The 21,619-nt window shown below is 42.9% G+C and overlaps 1 protein-coding gene across 4 annotated transcripts in view; it reads right to left on the reverse strand.

Moving 5' to 3' along the window:
• Nucleotides 1-16,383, reverse strand: part of KIAA1211 (KIAA1211 ortholog) — a 323,042-nt gene extending 306,659 nt beyond the window's left edge. For all 4 annotated transcript variants that reach the window (XM_029587324.1, XM_029587319.1, XM_029587303.1 and 1 more), the window contains exon 1: nt 16,117-16,383. The gene's annotated coding sequence lies outside the window, so the exon portion shown is untranslated. The remainder of the gene's footprint in view (nt 1-16,116) is intronic.
• Between the last annotated feature and the right edge of the window lie 5,236 nt (nt 16,384-21,619).

Below are 21,619 nucleotides of genomic sequence, written 5' to 3' on the forward strand. Positions count from 1 at the left end.
TCACTGATGATTTATTGGTGCTGTGTAGATTGTAGATATTGCTTCCATGTTAGTTTTTGCATTTTCCCCAAAGAAAGCAAAGTTGCTTACCTGTAATAGGTGTTCTCCGAGGACAGAAATGTAAGTCCTCACATATGGGTGAGTTCATCCAATGGAGCCCGGAGTGGGAAGATTATACACAAGCTTCTAGAAGCTTTTGGCATGCTCAATTGAGTATGTGCAGCATGACTTATGTCGCGCCAGACCACCTCAATTCTTAACATAGAGAACCAAACTCCAAGGTGAGGAAGGTGAGTTTTGTGAGGACTTATATCCTGCTGTCCTCCGAAAACCTGTTACCTACAGGTAAGCAACTTTGCTTTCTTTGAGGATAAGCAGGCTGCTAAGTTTTCACATGTGGAGAATCCCTAGCTACTGGCTACTGCTAATGAAAAAAAAAAAATAAACACAACCAGAACACATTACTAATGGGAAAAAGTATTTTTGGCTGCAATAGAGGGCAATTGGATTCTGAACCTCAAATAGACTTCCCAGGACAGACTGGCCAAACCCACAGCTGCTTTGGGAGTCTCTATCCAAGCAATAGTAAGATGTGAATCTGTGACCTGAACTTCGACACAGCTTTGCAAATCTCTTCTATTGTAGGCTGATCTCAGGTGGGACATCGAAGCGGCCATGGCTCTGATCCTATGATCTTTGACATGCCCTTCCACATTCTGGCTGATCACAGGATCAGAGCCATGGCAACTTCGATCTAGCTTTAGATCTAGGTTTAATACCAAAACAGGTGTTGTACTCACTAATGAAATGTAGTTAATGATAGGTCAACGAGGACCAGTAACTCAGGCCCTCCCTGATCCATCATTAACTGCATTTCATTAGTGAGTACAACACCTGTTTTGATACTAAACCGAGATCTAAAAGCGGCTACACACCAGATCGAGACACTTAATATCCTTCAAATATACTTGGAACTGAGTAGTAACTATTGACTCAATCAACTTAGCTAGCGTGGATAAGTTAGAGATAGGACAATAATGGGGTTGTGAACAGTGCTATAAACGTCCCAGATGATTTTATGAAAGAACATATAGAGCCATTCAGTGAACAAACTGAATGATTCCCTTATTAAAGCACTGGATATTGTAAACCCCTATGAAGGGAAAAATGGGTTAGGAAGAAATATTCCTGTCCCTGGTTTTCTGAGTCATGGAAGTAATGGAAACAAATGTACTGTTAGCTGAAAAGGAAATGGAGGCAGCCGAGGAACAGGGATGTACATACAAACTAGGTTACACATGTAAGATCTATAGAAAAGCTACAGGCCACATTCTGGGAACTAAAACATTCCCCTAAGGAATTATTTCATGTAATGAGAGAAGTTTAAAACGTTGTAAGTGCTCAAATGGAACAAAAATTCCCTACTTGGAAAGAAATTGCTTTTTTTTTAAACGAGGATTTGCATATACAAAATTCTTTATGGCTAGTCACCATGCCAGTTATGGGGGAGGAGGATCCATCATAATACATCTGAAGAGAGTGAGTGGAGTAGTAATCACCTGATCTGTGGGGTACCGGAGTAGTTTGATTAAGTTATTGTGCATGAAGCTAAGGTTACGATGGTTGGAAAAAAGTTCTACTTCGGTTCCTTGTCCAGGGTGGCTACTGAAAAAACAAATGAGCTTAATATTGACCTTTTTGGTCACAATGATTAATTTTGATCTTTTGGGGGATGGTATTACCCATACTTTTTGAAAACTGAATATTTAGGACCTTGTCTTAAAAAGCCATTTTCGGATGTCTCACTCTGTGTTAATTATTGCAAGCTTCCTTGGATGAATTTTGCCTCTCCCATTAACTCTCTCTATGGGTTTATGTACGGGTTCTAGTGCCTGTCCACTATCAGTGAGAAAGTACTTGCTGTGTCTGATTTTCGATGCATGCTTTAGTTCTATTGCTTGCATATTTCTGCTTGTTTATGCCAAACACAGTGCATAAACCACCAGATCTTTCCCTTTGCAGCTCTTCAAGGACCAAACCTTTCTGTGTAATACCAGTAGCTAGAGAGTCTGTCACTGGAGCACTAAAAGACTGCAATGTGAGCACATCTGAAGGGCAGAGGGTTTAAGCAGTTTAATCTGGAAAAAGATAACATGAAACCACAGCACCTCGTTGCTACAGCTTTAGCCCACTATCAATGAGAAACTTCACCATGCAATAGTCTGAGCAAATTACAGCCATATTGTCCTAAGGCAGGGGCGGGCAAGTCCAGTCCTCGAGGGCCACAAACCCCTTGGGTTGTCAGGATATCCCTAATGAATATATACTAAGGCCTTCTATTCAGTGCACGCCATCTCAGACATTGTAATTGATTTGTTATAGTTACAGAGTTACCTTTCTACTTCTGGCTTCTTCATCTTCTGAGTTCCATTGCCCTTGTTTTATTATAACTTTTGCCTCTTCTTCTATGTTAAGGTTAATGTTATAACCCACTGTTCCTTGTAAACCAATATGATCTGATCTGTATCATGAATGTCGGTATAAAAAAAGTACTAAATAAATAAAATAAATAAAAATATATGAAAGATTTGTAGGCACTTCTATTTCATGTATATTCATTAGGGATAGCCTCAGGACCGGCGCTAGGTTTTTTGCTGCCCCCCACCCCCACGATTCATTCAGTCTCTGTCTTGGCTCATCAAATAAAGCCTAGCTCCCTCCTGCAATCTCTGGGGCCCGATTTTAAGTTGCCAGCGCACACAATCCCGGGAGATATGCGCGGGGCCGGGCTGCATGCTCACCGTGGGCATTTGCAAAGGCCCGCAGTCACACGTGTATCTCTCGGAAGGGCCGGGTCGGGACCGTGCCATTAGGCGCTGTCCCGGTGAAGCGCGTGCCAGCAACTTACTTCTGGCTCAGAAAAGCAGGGAAGTTTAAACATTTAAAAAATGATGGTGGTTAGGGGGGGTTTTAGGGGTCAGGAAGGACAGGGGAAAAGGGAGGAAGGTTAGTTAGGGGGTTAAGGAAGTTCACTTCCCAGTTCGTTCCTTTATTGGAGCAGGCTTAGTTGGGAAGTGGGGACGGGCCGATTACAATGCTGCGTGCTTTTAAAGAAAGCCCCTCCTTGCGCGCACGAATGGGCACCCGTGTGCACATGCGCGGCCTGATACAAAATCAGGTGCACATGCTCATTTTATTAAATCAGGCATCCTTTTTAAAAATTACCTTAACATTTTTAAAAACTGACAGGCCCCCCCCCCCCCCCATCCCCGTCACATATGCAGAACACAGACAGAACCTCACCAAATAGAGAATGAAGAGATCAGAAAGAATAAACAGAAACGTGCCGGGAAGAACTGAAGTGGAACCCACAACAAGGCAGCCACTACATGCAGAGCAACAATGGAAAAGCAGGAACATTACCATTCTTCATAAGACATCAAATAATAAATCATGAAATATAAAACAATCATAATAGTAAAATCATATTTATAAAAAGAATACATTTCAAACCAGTTAATGAATAAGAATATCCAAAATTTCCCAAACACCAATAAAATATTTCAAAACATCTGATGAATAAAAAAATGTTCTAAAAGTGTTTTGTTACGGGAGGTGCAGTATAAGTTTCTCTGGCGCTCTTATATCCCCCCTACAAGGGCTTACAAAATGAAAATTGCGCCATCCCCAGCCTGCCCAAAGTGTCTCCACCTAGAGGGTGGATACCTTCATTGTTTTTGGGATTGTGCTTCCAGCTCCCTATTTTGGAACAAAGTAGCTCGAGCATGCTCTTTTTTTTTGAGAGTGAAGTTACCACCGGATCCAAACCTTTGGTTGTTTGGGATCCCGGCCTCACTCCCCATTACCTTACCTGACCCTGCCCTCCTATTTATTTTGAAGGCAGGAGTGGTGGGGAAACAAGTCATCTTGACAAATTGGCTGAATACCACTGGCCCCAATTATGAACATTGGTTTAGACTAATGACACGGCTTTGTTCTATGGAACATGCCCTACTATCCTATCGGGAGCCCCGGAGAACGGTACTCACCTCTAGCATTTGGAGTGCATTCACAACCCGCTTAGCCCCAGTTACAGGAGTGACCATGGATCCATGGCAACCAGACCAGGATAGAGGCCCGGAGGCGGACGCCTTCTGAGCCGCTAGACTCTGCGCAGCCTCGGTCCTCATCAGCCTGTGCCCGAAGGAGTCCATTAGAAGTGACGGTTACCGTTCCCAGGAAAGGAGGTCCCACGACCACCACCAGGACAATAAGGGGGGCGGGGACGGGGGGGGGGGGGGGGACTGTTCTTCAAGTTGTACAACGGTTGTTATTATTTGTCGAATGATTGATGGTTGTCATTTCAAAATTCAATAAACATATTACAAAAAAAAAAAAAAAAAAAAATGTTCTATTCCCCCCCCCCCCCAAAAAAAAAAATTAAATATTTTGAAAGAGCAGAAACATCAAATTGCACCCAATAATTAAAACTAATAAGGAATTAAAAATCTCCTGCTTTTCATACCTGGGATCTTTTGATTTCCAGTCTCCCTGAGTTCATCGTGGATTGGGGGAGGTAGGGCCGTTCAAATTTTATCTTCCCTCTCACACACGCACACACAACATTCATTCTCTCACACATTCTCTCTCTCACATACACAGGCTCCTTCTCAGTCACAGATGCATTATGTATGTGTGTGCGGGTGGCACAGGCTCTCAGAGGCACACAAACATTCACACACACACACACGCTCTCTCACTCACTTCCTGCTCCCCTCTCCGTCAGAAGCACAGCGGCAGCCTCCTCCTTCAACCCCCTTTGCTGTCGGGACTCTTCCTCTTTATTGAGGCCTCGGGGGTTGCTGCTTCTCCTCCTACGCTCAAATGCTGCGTGGGCAGAGCCGATGCTGTCGTTGCCTGTGACGGCCCGGGGGGGGGAGGGTGCATGCCACTCTTTCTGCCGCTTCTTCCTGACCTCGCGGACAAAAAAGGAGAAGCGGCCATGCTGTCGCCGCCCCACTAGGCAGCTGCCTACTGCTTCCGTTGGCCCCAGACTCAATTAGAAATAAAAACTGACAAAAACAGAGATTTGGCCATTCAGGGATACCCGCCGGCAGCGAAGAATAAGAGAGGTCACAGGCCGCCGGCAGCTGAAGGAGGAGAGAGGCTGCCGGCAGAGTTCATCCCGCTGGTGGCTTTTCTCCTTTAGCCGCCGACGGGTTGAACTCCGTTGGTGGCTTCTCCTGCTGCTGCCACCCCCCGCCCCCTGGATGTGCCGCCCCATGCAAATGCACAGTATGCACACCCAGTCGCGCCGGGCCTTGGCGAAGATATTACTACTCATTTGTGTTTGCTGCTAAAAGGAGATCAATTGTGTATCCAACCATATGAGTGGGGGAAAAAAACGTTTAAGCCCCAGAGCTGCTGCGGCTGCTAGCAGATTTGCTGTGGGAGCACAGAAAGAAACTTTGACATGACCATTGAAGTCTTCCACCACCACTAGATAAGGAGGATCCAATAAATGCATCTTCTCCTTACCTTTCATATTTGAGGCTGTGGGAGGATGATAAACTAACAGAATGGCCCCCTGCACTCTTATCCCCATTTTTATTGCTGCCTACATTTTATCAGATTCTGGCTTTCTGATAGGGCTTTCTCTACACTATCACTCATCAGCTTCAATTTAGCCCCCCTGAAATCTAGGATCCACGTCTTAGTATTCGTCAGTTCAGGTACTGTCTGAGTCTAATATTGAATCAGGCTGTATGGTGATCACAAGGTCCGAAACTCTCTCTGTCAAAGTCAATGACACTGTTTCCATTTGTTAGTACTGCCTTCCCTTGATTAGGATGTTTATCTTGCTGCCTGATGATTGGCCCTTGCAGGGCACCCAGGACTTCTTCACTTAGTTTAAGCTGTACTAAGCTTCATTGCACAATTGATAGATTGAAGTCACTTATAAGCAGCATCTCTCCTGGGCTTGCCATCCTTACACTATATCTCAAAATGTCAGAATCTACCTCTTTTCTCTGCATATTACTCCCATATATACAAAAGCCTTAGGCTTATGCCTGGCAACCCACGGTAATTCAGTTTCTCCCGCCTTTCTTTGTATTTCAGTAGCTATAATTTTGTCCTTAATAAAGAGAGCTAATATTGCCCCCATGTTCCCTATTCTATCTCCTCTGAAGTGATTATACCAAAATTCAAATGTAACTTAACAACAAGACTCAGTGATTGCAACCATCCTTAAGTTGCCTCTGCTATAGTGGCCCCCTGGTCAGTGATACAATTAACAAGGTTGAGTATTGGTGCATTTGCCTCTCCAAGATAATGGACTGCATCGTTGCTCTTGATTTCTTTTTGTCTCCTTCCTCTTTAATTGGCCACTAGTAGTAAAGTCAGTCCAAGGATGGCGAAGTGCTATGAAGTGAAGGAAGCGCATCATTGAGAGGTGTGGTAGTAGAGCTGAGCTCAGGCGTGCAGTGTGGCAGTCGAGAGGGGATTGGACAATCCAGAGAGAGAGAGGGGCAGAAGTAGAGAGTACAGCCGGAGAAGCAGGACAGAGCATGTGTGATAGTAAGTGGATTGGACAATACAGAGGGAGGGGCGGAGCTGGAGGAGAGTACAGGAAGGGAGAGGGCAGAGCTCTATTTGCTTACAAGCAATGAATGTGCAGGGCAATTTTCCTCTTTATTAGATAGCACTAGGTAGTCCTCTGTTCCTTTCCTCATAAGTCTTTGTTTATCATTATTGTCTTCTTGTCCTACATCCTTCTGTGCCAGTGAGGCCCTTAACTATTCATTATTTGGTAAATTCTGTTTATTGTATTTCATGCATTTTTTGACATTACACACATATAGCATGTTCAGTGCTTTCAAATTATAAATAATTGTGTATGATTTCTACTTAGTTCCTTACTATTGCAGTTGTATTTTACAATTTCTTACATGTATCTATTTTGGATATGCTGCTCAATTTCACTTATATTCAATAATATTTAAAAGTAAGTTCTAATGGTACACGCGCTGGACCATCATAAATAAAATATTACTGTGCTGCTCCTTATCTGGTCGAATATCATGCAAGTATTTCTTATCCCGCTGCTCACAGTGCTACAGTTTGCCCTGATACATGGGAAGGAAGCTGTCAGTGGGGCTTATGAGTCCAAGTGTGTGGCAAAGTATGCACAGGCACCAGATACAAGGGAGAGAACAGCGCAGGCCACTGCAGGATGGTAGGGTGCAAAGGTGGTTGTGTGGTACATAGGATATCATTGTGTAAGAATGCAACAGCTAATTTCTTACATTCTGATTTTATTATGCTATTTGTTTTAAATTATTCCAACATACGGGCCGATTCAGTAAAATGCGCAGGAGAGCCGGCGCTCCGAGGCGAGCGCCCACTCTCCTGGGCGCGCGATTCTGTATGCAAATGAGGGCCCACGGTAAAAAGGAGGCGCTAAGGACACTAGCGCGTCCCTTGCTCCTCCTTATTGGCAGAAGCGGCGGCAGTTGTCAAACCTGCTGACAGCCACAGGATCTGAAAACGGATGCTGGCAAAATTGAGCCTCAGTTTTCCAACCTGCGGGCAGATTTTTTTTAATTTTTGGGGCCTTTGGGCAGGAGTTAATTTCTGAGAGTAAAATGTGCGGCTTGGCTGCACATTTTTACTTTCTGTATCGTGTGTGACTAACTAATAGGCTCATCAACATACATTTGCATGTTGCGGGCGCTATTAGTTTCGGGGGGGTTGGACGCACATTTTCCACGCGCTATTATTACCCCTTACTGTATAAGGGGGCCTGCTAGTGAGTAAAGCAAACAAAACAATGCAGAAGTAGTGGGTCTTGATCAACTGCACCAAATCTTTTCCTTAATAAAATGCCTGTACATTTTTAGCACACAAGAAACGAGAAAAGCTGACCAGGGTATTTAGAAAAGAATGTAATGTGTACTTACACTAGTGTTAACAGTTAAATGGCTTAATTTAGCCTCTGATGTTTTGAAATTCCACATCTCACTCACTTGTGGCTTTATACAGCATCTGCCTTTATTTTACTCTCAAGAGAAATTCCCTTGCTGCAGTGATGAAGTTATAACAATTGAAATTGTTTCCTGTCTGTTGTATTTTCCTTTGCAGTTTCTATTACTTATGCCAGTATTGTTTTTCTCAATTTTTAAACTTGCACACCAGTGTTCTAAGAGCATCTGTCCCTTCCAGATTTCAGGCTCTTGACAAGAAAATAAAAAGTGATATGCAATCTGCAGACTCAAAGAGCACAACTATAGAGGAGACAGTGCAGCCCAGTGCTAAGGTTCTAGCAAAAGTGGGTGACAGTCGGTGCTGTGGTTTCATATTATCTGTTCCACGATTAAACTGTTTGCAACCTCTGAATTTCAGAGATGCTCATTAGGCTTACCAGCTACTGGTGTTACACTGAAAGGTTTGGTCCTTGAAAAATTGCAGAGGGAGAAAAACTGGTGGTTTTTGCACTGTTTGGCATAAACAAATAAAAATATGCAAACAATGGAACTAAAACATATACTGTATCTAAACAGAGACACAAGTAATTTCTGGACTAGCACTTTCTAACATAATTGGGCCAGCCTATAGCATAAGAAATTCCACAGACCAATAGGATACAACCCCAGTTGCTTTTGAAAATAATTTGCTTTGGCTGTTAATTATTTATTTGATTCATATTTCACCTTTAAGCCACTTCAAAGCAATTACATTTGGATATTAGTCAGGAACAAAGCACATAGAAAATTATTCTTACAAATAACTTACTGGCTCCTGAACAAAGTTCTGAGGACACACCAGTGAAAACAGTCAACAGTACATATTTGAACCAGCTCTCAGCATATCATTTGAAGTTGGCTCAAATTTATCAATAAACTTAATATAAAGGTTAATCAAAGTGATTGCCCCTATGCACACATCCCTGCAAGACAGTTCAATAGATTATGATTGACCGACTTCCTTTTCTCATGTGTCAAACTTCCCTGTGAAAGAAAGAAGCATGCCAGAAAGGTCTGAAGCAGCCCTCTAATATAGGGTTACTCGTTAATTCCAATTTTTTTCAAGACAAGTTGATCTAGTCCTGGTGTCATCCTACTGCATACATGAACCTATAGTCCTGCTTTTCTTAGGAAGATCAGAATTACAAGTCCCTGCATGCAATGGGGTGAAATCAGGACTGGACCAACTTGGCCTAAAAAAATAGTCAGTTGGCATCCCTGATATTAAAGCAAAAAACAGGTGAGACTATCAGGCTCAGGGCTAAATACCTAAAATATGGAAGCAGGTAAGTATGCAACAACCATTGCCTAGATCTGGCTGGGTGTGGGAGTAACGCCTGGTTCTTATGACACCGTGGGAAAACTGCATCTCAGAATATAGCAATGCTGTATATAATTAGTGAATAGCACGGTGATAATATATGAGCACGTACAAGGAACTGGGAATCAGCAGAACTACTTCAAAATATCACTTTTCTCTTTCTGGACTCTGTTACACCCTCTTTTAATCTCAAGCCTAGATTTCTTTTCTAATATAATTAATTCAAAATAGTGTCCCTTTTTTTTCTTAGAGAAATGTGGGGACCTCTTATAACCATCACACTCCTGTTCTTAAAAATCTCATTGGCAAATGCCTTCTTTGGGCGTTCTTGCTTTACATATCAGCGTGCTGGCTGCATGGCGCTCTGATGGGCATCAGCACAGCAATGCTCCAATGTACCTAAAGTCTTGAGTGTGGGAGGAACTTTCTAAAACTTTGCACACTATCGGGTCCCCCCCCAGCAATGAAAGCCAGAAGAGACACTGGGGGTGAGAATGACTTTGCTCATTTTAATAGACAAGTGAATTATTCCCAATAAACGTGGCCAGAGCTGCTGCTTTGAAACCTGTTTCTTTCCATTTCAGTTATTGCATCAGTGTGATCAGATTCTCCAGAGCGGCACATTTATAAACATGTGTAAAGGCACTTGAATTTAACCTCGGGCTCATGACTAGCAAAGGTGTGTCCTAGTTCCCTGTGAAAGTGCATTTCTGTTATGTCATGCTGCTTAATTATAGGTCACTACTGAAGCTTTCTGACTGAGAGACAGAGCGAGAGCACAGTGATAGAAGCAGTTGTATAAAGGTCATCTGCTAATTTACATAAGCTGATATTCTTTATATACATTTTGCAAAGTATACATTATAAATAAATAGCAACTGCTGAAAAGCACATAGTCTAATCACAGTTTTCCACACAAAAAAATGTTACTTCAAAATGAATGCGACATAAATACACATTTTGTTCTGCATACAGTTACCGTATAATCTATAGGGCTGACTCAGTGACAGTGCAGTGAGCACTGCCATGGGGAGGGTCCCCGGTTTGATTCCCAGATTAGGTCTTCTGTACCCCAGGTTGGCAGAAGCTGGAGATGCTGCAAAGGCAGCATTCATAGCCCATGGGGGTGGGTCGAGGAGGCAGTTTCAGAAGGACGTCGGGGTCATCAATAAGGATCAAATTTGAAGCCTATGATCCAGGGTTTTGGAATGAATCCTGATATATGGCTCTTGATCTCGGGACCACTGCTGCATTAATCAGACTGTGTACATTGGTGGGGGGGAGGAAGAGAGGGTCTGTTAAAATAGAGAAAAAACCCTGGGTGGTTGTGAGTGAAGGCTTATGGTACTGTGTGTGTGTGTGTGTGTGGCTTTTCCCCTTCTTTAATTCACTCTCTTTTCTTACTGCAAACTCCTATTTTCTCAAACTTAGATTTCTTTAACTCCCTACTATTTGGTCTTCCCGCATGTCTCTTAAAACCTTTACAATTAGTACAAAATGCCTCAGCTAGTCTTTTATTAGGAACTAAGAAATTTGATCACATAACATTCTCACTGATATCACAACACTGGCTACCAGTGCAATCACAAATCTATTACAAGATATTAACGTTAATATTCAAACTGATTCATTCAAGCGATACTGATCTGATTCGGGTGACAATACAACGATACACATCTCAATCAGAACTAAGATCTCAAAATAAAGGTCTACTGATTGCCCCACATTTATCCCAAATAAGAGATTGTGTGCATTCTATAGCTGGTCCAAAGCTTTGGAATTCGCCATCTGAGATAACGCTTGATACCAGCTAGAAAGATTTAAAAGTCAGCTAAAAACATGGCTGTTTAAAAATGCATATAATCTTACCTAAAAATCAAGAGAGTGTAAGAAAACTACAACCTCAAGAGTAAAGAAAGATTTTAATTCAAAGCATGAGAGAGGAGAGGAATGTCACTAGCAAAAATGATGAGAAATTGTTGGTCTGGAAGCATGGAGGACAAGCATAACGAAGCATGACTTACAATGTTCTGAGCACAAGATATTAGTTGTTATATTACTTTCTGTATCATCTATATTTATGTTATGTAATTTGTATTGGATTATTTCATTTCATTCAATTTATGTTAATTTTCATTTTACAATTATGAATGTTATTTTTGTAAATATTGTGATCTTCATATGGAACGACGGTATACAAAATGTCTAAATAAATAAATAAATAAATAAATAAATACTGACATCTTCAGGGATTACTTTATGTCCCTATCTCCTCCTCATTGTTCACCCAATTATCCTTTTTCTCACTGGTTTTCTCAATTCTTCATCAGTTCATAGCCATTGTGTAAAAAATAAAATAAGGCTCCTGGTCTAATTTTTTCAGAAGGCAAATCACCAAACAAAAAAATACCAGCATAGTGCTGTCTACAACCTGAACCCATCATTTACTATCCTGTAATAAAATCTGCATGAAAAATGTAAACAAATCCAAGAACTGGTGCCTATTTAAGCAACAGAGATAGGTATTTTTATTGAACAGGTTACTGATTGGTCCTTAAAACAGCAACTGTGGCAGGAAATGCCTCTTGTTTGCCCAGGTTACTCCCTATTCGTGGTTTTGGTATTGGCTCTCCCTCCACCTGCTTACTCAGGTTAAAACATTTTGCTGATAATTAATAGTTATGACCCCCCCCCCCCCCCCCATTTCCCACACCTCCAATTACAGTTTTACTAGCCATTGGCCTGCACCCTTTCTTCCCAGCATGAAACCTGTTTGCCTATTCTTCGATCAACGCCCATTTTGCTCCCATAGGGCCAGAATTTCTTACCTACGCGCGGGTGTAGATTTGTGCGTGCAACCCAGCGCGCACAAATCTACGCCCGAATATATAACATGTGCGCGCAGTCGCGTGCATATTATAAAATCCAGGGTCGGCGCACGCAAGAGGGTGCACACTTGTGTACCTTGCAGAGACTGAGCCTTAGGGGAGTCCCGATGGCTTTCACCCCCGCACCTTCCCCTCCTTTCACCTATCTAACCCGCCCCCCAGCCCTACCTAAATCCCCCCCTACCTTTATTATTTAAGTTGTGCCTGCCTCTGGGTAGGCGTAGGTTGTGAGTGCTGACCGAGTGCTGGTGCGCGATTCCCCGGCCTAGCAGGCCTTTGGAGGCCTCTGGCCCCACCCCTTTTTTCAAGCCCCAGGACATGCAGGTTTTTGGGGTTACACGTGTAACCCTTTGAAAATCTGCCCCATACTATTGCCCTCACAGCCCCACACTTTCTGCTTAGATTCACTCATCTTTACTTGCTGTATTCAAGTTTTGCCCTTTTCAAGTTCACCTTTCTTTGTCCTGTCCAACCCTCAGTCTCCTTCTCCCTATCTCTTTTGCTCTTTTTCTGTTGACTGTTTCCAATAAAATGAATACTACTATCTATGATTTCCTCTCATTGCAATAGACTCCTTCCATAATAGTAACCAAGAATATAAGAACATAAGAAGTTGCCATACTGTGTCAGACCAAGAGTCCATCAAGTCCAGCATCCTGTTTCCAACAGTGGCCAATCTAGGATACAAGTACCTGGCAAGTACCTAAACATTAAATAGATCCCGTGCTACAAATGCCAGTAATAAGCAGTGGTTATTCCCTAAGTCAACTTGACTTATAGCAGTTTATGGACTTCTCCTCCAGGAATTTAGCTTATCTTGTTTAAAAAAAAGTTTGAACAACTGCCTTAACCACATCATCTGACAATGAATTCCAGAGCTTAATTTTATGTTGAGTGAAAAATAATTTTCTCCGATTTGTTTTAAATGTGCTACTTGCTAACTTCATGGTGTGTTTCCTATTGAATTATCTGAAAGAGTAAACAATCAATTGTATATACAAATATATTCTAAAAAATGCTTGAATGATAATATAATGAAATATACATACTTTTAAATATAGAAATATAAATTCTATAGAAATATGTGATTTCGTATGTTGTTTATTTAGTTAAATAAAGAAACATCTGTTCTTAAACTTTTTTTTATTTATATGTTCTATCCATTTTAGAACTAAATGATTAATTTAACGAGCTGGAAAGGAAGTGGAAAGAACAGCCATAAAAGGTGGAACAGTTAAACAAATCCGACATTTTTGTGCTTATTCTGCAGTGTTTCCCCCACAGTGGCCAATCCAGGACACAAGTACCTGGCAAGAACCTAAACATTAAATAGACCCCATGTTACTAATACCAGTAATAAGCAGTTGCTATTCCCTAAGTTAACTTGACCTATAGCAGTTTATAGACTTCTCCTCCAGGAACTTACCTTATCATGGTTTAAAGAAAGGTTTGGACAACTGCCTTAACCACATCATTATTTTAGCCCCTTCTAGACCTCTAATGATTTTATAGATCTCCATCGTATCCCCCCCTCTTCTCCAAGCTGAACAGCCCTAACCTCTTTAGCCTTTTCTCATAGGGGAGATGTTCCATGCCCTTTATCATTTTGGTCGCCCTTCTCTGTACCTTCTCCAGTGCATCTATATGCCACTAATAATTTTAATTAGATGTCCACTATTAATTATTTGTGGGAATTTTTTTTAATTGCTGCAGAATTGTTTACAGATGCAGTGTTTGTTTTCCTGACCTTCTCTTGAATTACCAGAAGGTTGGACTCAGTGCACTTCTTATCTTTTTCCAACCTAATTAGCTATAACCTTCCAGCGTTCCCTTGCATGCTCTTGAGTAGAGCCTTTGAATATTGTACATAAAGATAAAAAATGTCCTTCCCTGCAGCACAGTGACCCACACCATGGCTGGCAACGCCAAGATGCAGACATTTTATGAATCATTTGTGCAAGTGCAATTATCATCACATATTTTCCAAAGTCTTTCATATTATCTTCTAACACTGCAGAACAATCACATTATGAGATTTAACTGTTGTTCAACCTTTTATGGCTGTTCTTTCCATCTCCTTACCAGCTCATTAAATTAATGATTTAGTTATAAAATGGATAAAAAGTTTAAGAATGGATATTTCTTTATATAACTAACTGAATTTACAAAATGTATGACAAACACATGAAATCATATTTGTATAGAATTTATATTTCTATGTTTAAAAGTACGTATATTTCGTTATATTCTATAATCATTCGAGCATTTTTTAGAATACATTTTTTATATACAATTTTTGTTGTCTGAAAAATTAAATTGAAGTGGCAATTCTACATGAAATAGTAATGTGGCATTAATGTTTTTGTTTCTTTCATGAAATAAATAGTTCAGAATTTTTGGTTTTGTAATAGCCAAAACACTAATATCAATCTAAGAAAAGAAGGAACTAGTTTCTGCATTGTTTCACAACTCCTAGACGCCATATCCTTGCAGAGGTTAGATTTTGCTCTGAATGACAACTTAATGAATTGACAATCAGCTAAAGAATATTTATTGTAGGCCGGGAGCCATAAATAGAACTTACCCTTTCTGCTCCCACCATCCCCCACAGCCTGCTAGGGGATCAGTTTCTCTGCCATTATTGTCAAACATTAAATTTTCAAGCAGCATGGAGGAGCCTTCTAGGTTTTCTTTAACCCCTTATACAACTGTTTTTCTTTAGTTCTGTTTACTTTGTATAATGTTATATTACACCAAGAAATGTATCTACAAAATTAGACCGAAAAAGAACTTTCTCCATTTCCAATGTCCCTTTTAATATCGACCAAAATCATATTGCAGCCTCTAGCAATAGCTTTGGATGGAAAAGGATGGTCTTTTTTTTTTTTTTTTTAAACCTTACTAGTAGAGCAGCAGTTTGAATGCGTTTGTTTCTTCGTTTTGTCAGGAATTTGAGAAATCAATAATTATTCAGATGAAGAAAGTGAGAAACACACATATACATATTTATATCCAGCAATGCAGTACCCTAACCCTTCATACTACAGCCCAGACACCTGCACAGGTATACGATAACTAAAGGGACTAAACCCAATGCTTTCTGAAACATCCAGAATACTTTCACGACTCATTTTATTTAATATAGTTGTGTAGGTAACAATTATGACAGCTCAATGGCTGCTAAACAGAACAGGACACAAAGCTGATGATGGCTGAAAGTGTGCCAGAAAGTCATATTCCCCTCCGCATTTATTTATTTTTTTTGCAGACAAGACAAAATGATTAACACCTGAAAATAAAGTGACGATAAGAAAGGGGCGAAAACAGGAAGCTGATGTCCTTCAAAAGGAGCCCAGTCAAAAACCCAATTCGCCAGAATCCCGAGAAGCAGCGCCTCGGCTGTCACCACTGAAAGCTTTTTCCTGCGGTGGAATCAATCGAGCAAAGCGGCTTCCGCTGCCAAGAGGTGCCCAGGCTCCCTCTCTCTCTCTCAGTCCCGACCTGAGCCTTTATTTCCATCAGGGGGTGAACCTCAGCTCAGCTGTCATTCACCGATCACAGCAATCATCAACACCAAAATCCCAGACAAAAATTAAAAAAAAAAAAAGCACAGGTTTCTCCTTTATAAAAGAAAAGCGCAATCATCGCTAAGACAAGAGAAACAACCACAACAAAATCCCCCGAGTCGAGCAGATGCAGCGATAGACAGGGATGGCTGGAGAGGAGACTCGAGACGTAGAGCCCGAAAACGAGCAGGTCAGGAAGGCTGCAAAGGAGCAGAGACTAGAGAGCTAAGCAGGGGCCTGGGGGGACACCCAACCGCCGAGATCCTGAGCTTGCACGGGGTGACTGAGGCTCAAAAGGAAGCAGAAAGCTCGCCTACCTTTTAGCAGCGATTCATTCAGCTGAGAGAAAGCGCTGTGCTGAGCATTGACGGAGCTGTAGCAGCTTCCCTGTGCTGCACGGGTGGACGATGCCTTGGCGGCGGCGGCAGCAGCAGCAGCACAGCCTGTCAGGCAGCCTCCATTGCTCTCCCCAAGGCTGCTGCTGCTGGTGCCACAGCACAGCAATCTGAGACCAGTCACTCCGGCGATCACATGCTCCAGCCACCTCCACCAAATCTACACAGAGAGCAGCTCTTGCATCGCATGGCATGCCAGCCACGCATGAGCAGCACCGCATCTGTTTATGCCCCCCAAAGGCGACACGGCATCACTGGTTCGTGATCCGCCAGCTGCAACAACTACTGCCACTTTCAGCCATGTGGGAAACGGGAGAGCTAGCATCTCTGGATGTAATATACCAGCCATTTCTGGGATTATAACGTTTTTAGGGGAAATCAGTTCAGTATAGGAGTGCTTCCTTGCCTTTTAAAATATGTGGCCAGTAGGTTATTTTTAAAAGCTTTGGATAGTAGTCTTTCAGGAAAAAATATACGGTTAGTCAGGAAATGCCTCCGCTGGTATTAGTATGAATATGACTTTTACCATCAATTCAGTAGATAGTGTAAAGAAGCAGGAGTGCCTGAGGGCACCACTTAGAAATTCTGCTTATCATGCGTTTTTAACTCATCTTTTGCACTCTACAGGGTTAAGCATGTAATACAGTAAATGGCACTTTTAATTCAGAACCTTCTGAAACTGCTATCCCTTATTTCTCCAAACACCTATTGTATATTCTTATAGTGCCACAATAAGTAGGACGCATGCCCTGAAGTCTGCACATGTGCACTCCCCACCTTGCTCTCCAATAAAGAGGGAGAGGGGTGGGGGTGGAGGTCTGGTTCATGCCACTTCTCCCTGTAGCTCCCTGCTTCCAGTGTTACTGCTGAATTGGGTCCTGGAGCTAAGTCCCAGTTTGCAGATACCAATGGAGGGAGAATAGACCTCCATGCTCCAAGGCGCACAATGGAAATGTTTCTCACCTGGATGTGCTCACTGTTTGATATCCTTACTGCATGGTTTACCTCCAGCACCAAAAATACAATGGATACTAGAGTGGGGTGATCCAAAATGAAACTTTACTGTAACATAAATCTCCAAAGAATCAGACATCTGGCACTCTTCAACTAACATTCAATAAAAATCCAGGGGCAAACTTGGTCTCTATCTGTTCTGCTTAGTGAGTGTTCCTCAAAATGGCAGGCATTAGGAAAAACTCTTCCTTCCCTCTGGAGAAAGCCAGGCTCCTAGTGAGAGTATGGAGTCTCCTGTTCTCCCTCTGATATTACCTAGATCTTTCGGTTAGAAAGTCCCAAACGGAAGAAATCAAATCCTTACTCCTCCTCTCAGGCAGGAATGGTGGTCAAAAACTCCTCCTAATAAAAAGGAACAAAAATCCTTCTCCAGCTTCAAGTAAATCATCTTCTGTGGCAAGAAACTGCAGCCCCTCTCCAAGATCCTCCTGTTCCTGCTTTTCACCAGCCAGGGATAAAGCAAATGTTGCTTACCTGATGTAACAGGTGTTCTCACAGGACAGCAGGATGTTAGTCCTCACAAATGGGTGACATCGAGGATGGAGCCCTGTACGGAAAACTTTTCTGTCAAAGTTTCAACAAGCTTTGACTGACACTGGCACACTGGGTGCACTGAGCATGCCCAGCCTGCAATTATCCCTGTGAGCCACAGGTGTCTCCCTCAGTCTCGTCTTATAGCTAAAAAGCGCAAGCGAAACTAAAATAAAAGTATACAGACCCAACTCCGCGGGGTGGCGGGCGGGTTCGTGAGGACTAACATCCTGCTGTCCTGTGAGAACACCTGTTACATCAGGTAAGCAACATTTGCTTTCTCACAGGACAAGCAGGATGGTAGTCCTCACAAATGGGTGAGTACCGAGCTGAGGATGCCCGGGAATGCACCAGATACACCGCAGATGCGCAAAGGCGTAACAACTGAGGTGGAAATGGGAACGGAGGGCATCCGCAACACCATAATGGGTTCGTGGAAGGATGTTGGGTAGTGAATTGAAAAAAAGTAAGAGTAGGCGGACTGGCCAAACATGGAGCATGCCGGCTAGTCAAATGTAAGCAATAATAGGCTGCGAAGGTATGGAGAGGACTCCAGGCTGCAACCTGATAAAAAAGTACAAGCAGCAGTAACCAAAGGGAAGCTGTTAAGGCTAAGACGGACACAACAGTATGTGGATACCCACAGTGTTGTAGTGAAATGTCTGCTTGTTGGTAGGAAAGGAAATATAGACCACTTAATCAGAAGGATTAGGTCTGTGTGGCCACTGGAAGTAGCAGCTTGACCCTTGCATGAAGGAAAGAGTCAAGTGGAATTCACATGGAATGCAGTGCAATGTAGATAGAATGTAAGCGCAGCATTACTGTCCATGAATGTGGAAAACCCAGTCTCTCCCTAGGGCGAGAGAGAGAGGTTAGGAAAAAATTAATAGAGTATTTCCTGAGGAACGGAGATACAACATCTACCTGAAAAGGATAGAAAGTTGAATGCGTAGAACTACTCAGTGGCAGAGGAACGGAAGTCAGGTGAGTATGGAAAGAGTGCATAACTCACGGACCCTGCTGGCAGGAATGACATTAAGAGGGAAAGAAGTTCCCTTGCCAAACTGTGGAAGAGAGGAATGGAAAGGCTCAAACGTAGAATGTATGAGACTTATAAGGAGAATATATATGTTCATTCCGTGATTAGAGAAATAGAGGCGGCTTGATCAGTGGATAATCCATGGTAAGCCGACTCAGAGAGGATTACCGAAAACGGGAACCCAACTCCCAAAACGATACACCTCCTAAGAGAAAGGTGTATCTATGTGGAGGATGTCTGGAGAACAGAATCCGAGGGAGTAAGAAAAAATGGTGGAAAGTAAAAGGGGTAATACCTCTTTTTTTTTTTTTTTTTTTTTTTTTAGCGTCAGGAGGTAAAGCCTGCCATATTAAACGGCAAGATTTATGTTTAGAAGGTTTTGTGACGCTACCAGAACCTAAGAACATCAGTAAGTCTATGATTTGGGACTGACTGGTGAGGGAATAAAAGGTTACTGATATGATGGATTGAGAAGTATGGGAAGCATACTGATCTCAGTCAGGGAGTGGGGAAAAGAATACTGAACCCCATCCAGTTCAACATTAGAAGAATGCTGGCTACGAGAGGCAGCAGAAGAGATATATTGAAGAGGCCTTTGATGGAAGAAAAGGCATCTAAGGGAACGCATAGGAAACATGTGTAGGGAGCAGAACCTGTGCATCGTATGGAATGATGCAGACGCAGAGGAAAGTTTAGTTAAACTCAGCGTTAAAAGATTTGCCCTGTACACATGTAATTGAGACCATTCGAGAGGATAGAACCTACGTGGAGAAGGTCAGATAGAGCGTTCATTAAATCTCTTAGATATGTGGCCCAAAGACGCATGAAGTGAACAAGGGCCAAGGGTAGAGCTGCGCAGCTGTCTAGCAGAGCAGCTAAGAGGTTGTGCGTGCTTATGAGTTGGAAAGCACATTGTCCCTATGCTGTCTGTCTGTATGCACAAAGAATTGTTGCAAAAGCAGTATTGGAAGGCATAAGGGCATAACTCATGGGTGCAACGTCCAGAAAGTTTATGAGAAACTATGCTGGAGTGCAATAGATGCATAATGGGTTGACAGCTTTCAGGAGAAACTTTATAACCCTAAGGAATTGCGAGCATGAGTCGAAGGAGACTAGGTCCTAGTTCGAACTGGGATAAGAATCAGGGACGAAAGCAATGAAACCACTTAGGTCCATTGAGTATAGAATGTCACTGAATATAACCCATAGCAGTTTTGAATTATGAGAAAAATGCATAGTGGGAAGAAACCCCATAGCCCAACCATGAAAGTTGAAAGGTTGAGGTTATGGAAAATATGCGCAGGGACATATAACAATGTATCAGAATGTCTGTGCGCATGCTGGACAAGAGGGTCTTAAGACTGTGGTGTCCAGAAGTGTTACAGAAGGGATTTATGGCAGTGACAGTAATCCCAGTTAGTAAATGTATAGTGAGTCCTGAAAAAAGTGAGAGCTCTTTGCATGTACTGAAAGGAAAGTGAATGATGTTACACTCCGCAGAGAAAACAGCATTCACCAACAGTGATGCAAGAGACAGTTCACTTACCGAAGCTGGTGCCGGCGGCAGAGCTTGGGGTTGTAATGTTGACTCACCATAAAGCACATAGAAACATTAAAATAATGTACTTACTGCAGTATGGAGTGATGGTAACCAAAGATACCATTGTACCTGTGACGTCTAAAGAAAGTTGGATTTTCTTAGGTTCAGGATGTGCGGAGAGTAACTATTTTCTGTTAAAAGAAAGAATAGTGCAATTAAAACTCCCCAACCCCCCTCCCTTCTCCCCTCTGCACTTCGTAGCGCCTGGGGGAGTGTACCGGGACTTTGGTACAAGGTGGGGTGGCCGCTCTGATATCTGACCAGATGGGAGACCAAGAGGTGTCCCAATGGAGGATATCATGTAGGCTCCTGCAGGTGTGTGAGCGGTAAGTGGTACCCACATTTCTGTATGCTGTACAAGGAGACACTGAGACCTGTGGCCAGGCCTCAAGGTGGACTTGTACATGGGGCAATGGTTGCTGAATCTCATGTTTAGCAGATCAGCCAATGCAGCTGGACCTTGGTTGGGAGGGAACCAAGAGTCAGAGCATTGGTCGGCACAGGGACTTGTTACTGACAAGAGAAGAAGCCCTGCTGCAATCCCAAGAAGATAGAGGGGTTCTCCTGATATTGTGGCTAACATAGCTAACATAGTGATATGTGACACTAATACAGTTCTAAAAGGCACATGACCCAGAACTTTTCGAACCACGGTCCGAATGGGAGAACACAACTCTATGGGAATGCCGCCGAAGCGGGTACTTACCATCCGACGTGGATCGCCGCAAGACGAGCCGGTGAAGATTGTTGACCCCGACGGTCTCCGGAGTCCTCGAGGGTAAGGCCGGGGACGTAAACGTCCATCTCGCTCTGAAACCCGGTATGGTGGCACAGGTACAGAGGAGACAGGCCAGGCGTGAGTGGCGTTTAGACTGCTAAGTGTAACAGATGGCCATAGTCCCACACCACTTGACGGTGGGGCACGCCAGGAACAGAGGAGCCCTAACGGAACTCATGTTCCCTCCCTCGTCTCAGCGGCTCGATGTGTCGTGACGCCAATGCAGAAGCTGTCGGACCTGGATCCGGAAGTTCTGGATCACCAAGGACTGCCAAAACTGTAGGAACAGTGCTGATGGCAGTGGTGATGTCGCTCTGCCCGAGCGTTGTCCAGCCTGGAGAAGGATGGCACCGATGTGCTGGATGGCGTCAGCGGCGGACGATCACGATGTCGGCGATGATGGGTGCCACGGTGCTCGGCCCGGTCTTTCCCCAGCGCCGAGATGGAAGCCCTCGTCGTCCTG

Source organism: Rhinatrema bivittatum, chromosome 1 (assembly GCF_901001135.1).
Source record: "Rhinatrema bivittatum chromosome 1, aRhiBiv1.1, whole genome shotgun sequence".
NCBI classification, from domain to species: Eukaryota; Metazoa; Chordata; class Amphibia; order Gymnophiona; family Rhinatrematidae; genus Rhinatrema; species Rhinatrema bivittatum.